This window comes from Oryzias latipes, chromosome 11 (assembly GCF_002234675.1).
Source record: "Oryzias latipes chromosome 11, ASM223467v1".
In the NCBI taxonomy this organism is placed as follows: domain Eukaryota; kingdom Metazoa; phylum Chordata; class Actinopteri; order Beloniformes; family Adrianichthyidae; genus Oryzias; species Oryzias latipes.
The window spans coordinates 551,785-555,785 of NC_019869.2; positions in this window are offsets into that span (position 1 = coordinate 551,785).

A 4,001-nucleotide genomic window follows, 5' to 3' on the forward strand; every position below is an offset into this window, starting at 1 on the left:
AAACATCTCAAACGTTTGATGGATTCAGTTCTGACAACAGAAAGACGTTTAGATTTAGGATGAAAAGACGAGTTTGTTCTCAGGTCTGAGGACGGAAAAAAGTATCTGCAGCTGTTCTCTGTGGAACCGACCCTCTCTGCAGATGATCCTGGAGAACAGGAAGAATGATGAAAAAGTTCTTCTCATCCGCTTCAGCAAAGTTATGTTTAAAAAACAAAGTTACAAATAGATTCAATTACTGAGCTGAAGGATCCAACCAGCAATTAACACAACAAAGGCCAAACTTCCACCAGACTTCAGGGATTTGAACCAACGTGGAGAATCCAGTGTGCTCAGACCCAGACGAGGCGTTTGGGACCTGTTCTGTTCCGGACCTTCAGAACCCGGAACTCTGTGGAAGAACCGGGCCGAGAGTCTCAGCCGGAAGAACGACTGAAAATCCCCCAGAGAGGAACAGAGAGACTTTCAGCTGCTGTGAAAAGGAAGTGAATGAAGGTCTGACAGCGGGGCAAATGCTGCTGCTGTTACTGCTGCTGCTGTTACTGCTGCTGCTGCTGCTGCTGATGCTGTTACTGCTGCTGCTGCTGTTACTGCTGCTGCTGCTGCTGTTACTGCTGCTGCTGCTGCTGCTGTTACTGCTGCTGCTGCTGTTACTGTTGCTGTTGCTGTTGCTGCTGCTGTTACTGTTGCTGTTGCTGTTGCTGCTGCTGCTGCCAGTGGCGGTTTTTGATATGGGCGATGTGGGCGGTCGCCCAGGGCGGCAATACATAGGGGGCGGCATTTGCCGTGCCTGAGGCGTTACACATAATGTGCTACATACTATATTCAAAGAGGAAGCTTAGAGCTTTTAATTTGAAAATGCTTCAGCAACCGACGCTTAATGCTGTTAGTTTGACACATCAGACTCTTAAGAATGTCTTCCTCCTATTTGCTCTTCACACTTATGGTTCAAAAAAAAAAAAAAAAAAAAAAAAAAGAATACCTCAGAGTGAAACAACGTAAAACAGGCACGTGAAAAGGAATTAGGCAGAACAAACATCCGTGCTCAACCCAATTTCGAAGAAAGCAGGCAATGGAGATTATTTCCCACAATTCTTTGCTCCGACACAGCAGACCCGATGCGCACGTGACCACCGCCCTCTGCTGCAAGACGCTTGCGGCCACACCTCTTTGCGGTAGTCTTTGGAACATAAGTCAAAAAACTCGAGAGGGGAGCGCAACTCGCCGGTGGCTGGCTGAATCACACTAACAGGTGATTGTCAGATAGAAAAGGACTCCCAATCAACTCTGAGCCGCAGCTGCGCCTCCCGTCATAGAGACGGAGCCGCGTGTGTCAGAGGGAAGGGGAGGGGGAGGGGAGGGGGGGATGAGCGCAGACCATTTTTTTAGGATTCAGTTTTTTTGGAGGATTTCTACTGTTGGTGTTGCACAAATTTAGGGAAATGCCAAATATTTTTGGAGTAATCCCACTGATGAGTTCTAAGATTTAGTCTTTAATGTTTTATAAGACCTAAACATATTAATCACAATAAGTTTTATTTTTTAGATCTAATCCCTCTGATATGTTTCACAAAGACACACACAGGACGTCACACATTAAGAAATTATTGCTAAAAATGAAGCAGGAGTCCAGCTCTAAAAAAAAATGCTCAAAAAATGATGAAAGAGCAACAAAAATGGAATTATTTGATATGTAATTTCTTATTAATATTTCCAGGCTTTCTTTGTTTTGTCCTGCAGCACGTTCATATTCGTATAATTTTGACAGAATATATTTCTATGGAGAGCAAAATATTACAAGTTATTTAAGGTTTAACTTGTGTTCCTGTTTTTATTCATATTTATGTTCAAAAAGTTCAGTTTAAAAGGTTTAAAAGTTTAGCTTTAGTGTGTTCAGTAAATGTTTATCTTCTTCGGCCCAAAACCTTAAGCGTGTTTTTAACTTAGGCCCCTGTGTGACTGAGTTTGACCCCCCTGTAATACGAGTCTAGAAAAGTCATGCATTTTTTGAGTAAAATGGCTAAATAGAAGATAGGGAACACAACAGGATGTTGTCAAATTTTGTATGTGTGCGGGGGGGGGGGGGGGGGGGGGGCTGGTGGGGTTACTCGCCCAGGGAGTAAGTTAGTGTAGAACCGCCACTGGCTGCTGCTGCTGCTGTTACTGCTGCTGCTGCTGCTGTTACTGCTGCTGCTGCTGTTACTGTTACTGCTGCTGCTGCTGTTGCTGCTGCTGTTACTGTTGCTGCTGCTGCTGTTACTGCTGCTGCTGTTACTGCTGCTGCTGTTACTGTTGCTGCTGCTGCTGCTGTTACTGCTGCTGCTGCTGTTACTGTTGCTGCTGCTGCTGTTACTGTTGCTGCTGCTGTTACTGTTGCTGCTGCTGCTGTTACTGCTGCTGCTGCTGTTACTGCTGCTGCTGCTGTTACTGTTGCTGCTGCTGCTGCTGTTACTGCTGCTGCTGCTGTTACTGCTGCTGCTGCTGCTGCTGCTGCTGCTGCTGTTACTGCTGCTGCTGCTGTTACTGCTGCTGCTGTTACTGTTGCTGCTGCTGCTGCTGTTACTGTTGCTGCTGCTGCTGTTACTGCTGCTGCTGCTGCTGTTACTGCTGCTGCTGTTACTGTTGCTGCTGCTGCTGCTGCTGCTGTTACTGCTGCTGCTGCTGTTACTGCTGCTGCTGTTACTGTTGCTGCTGCTGCTGTTACTGCTGCTGCTGTTACTGCTGCTGCTGCTGTTACTGCTGCTGCTGTTACTGCTGCTGCTTTTCCTCTGAACGGTTGAAGATATTTGGTTTTTCACCGCTAAGTTTTAACCAAACAAACCGTGACTGTGGATGCATCAGACACATCCAACCTTGTGTGGATGCAGGTCTTTTTGTGAAGAACACGTCGTTGTTGGATGAGCAGAGGATGTGTCTCAAAGGAAAAACACAGAGCAGCTTCCTCTGACTGACTCTGGAGGCCAGAACTTTGGTTCTGGAGACTCTTCAACTCCAGAAAGTTTTGGAAACGTTTCTTAGGTTTTCTGAATCCAAGAACCTCGGTTTCACTGCTGCGTCTGAGGCGGGGGGGGGGCAATAATTGATTTCAACTGTGCACACACGCTGCGTCATCAGCAGAGGGCTGAGAAAAACTCTTCCCTCACTGCCAGAGTGGAGAATGAGTGGGAGAGGTCAGAGTCCGCTTGCTGCTCCCAGGTTGGACCGGCTGAGCGCACGGAGCCTCAGGCTGAGTCCAGCTGCAGATGCTGCTCAGCACAGGGCCTTATCGCTGAGGGGTGCAGCCATGGTGATGAGGGCCCCGGTTGCAGCCTCAGGTGCTGTTTGGCTGTGGCCCTCACTGTAACCGGCCTCGTGTGACTCCTGCCGCTCGTCCTCCTGGGCTGCATGAGCAGGTGTTGCTGTTTTGTGCGTCTCCATTTTGGATGCTGCTTGCATGTTGTGGATTCGGTGCATGTGCACTTTGTCGGAGAGTCCTGCACTTATCTGACTTTAGTTTTTGGGCAGCACTTGGCACCAACTGGGGAAACTATGATGCCATACGTGGTTGAGGCTCAGTGTGAGGGTCCATCTAACCCTTGTGCTATCCTATGGGGTTAAGATGACCCCCCCCCCCCCTTCCATTGAGCTGCTGTCCCCCCTACCATGACAAAGGTGGATAAAGGTGGAAAGATTTCATGTAATCCATGGACACCAGTGAAGATCACAAATCATTGAAGAAAAAAGGTTCAGAGCACTGTCTAGTGGGTCTAGATGACCCCACTCGTTAACGTAGGCACGTTAACGAGTGGGGTCATCTGGACCCCACAAGACAACACATGGGCTAAAGAAGACACTGACACTCCATCCGTGTGTGGCATTTGAGACATGAGGATTATTACATTTAGTCAGTTTCAAATGATGTCTTTCCTCTTTAGGATGAACGTTCACCCAACTGAAGGTTCTTTGATCCTGATCTCCACACCTGGTTACAACATCCCCAAACTTTGGTTTGTCTCTGTTGC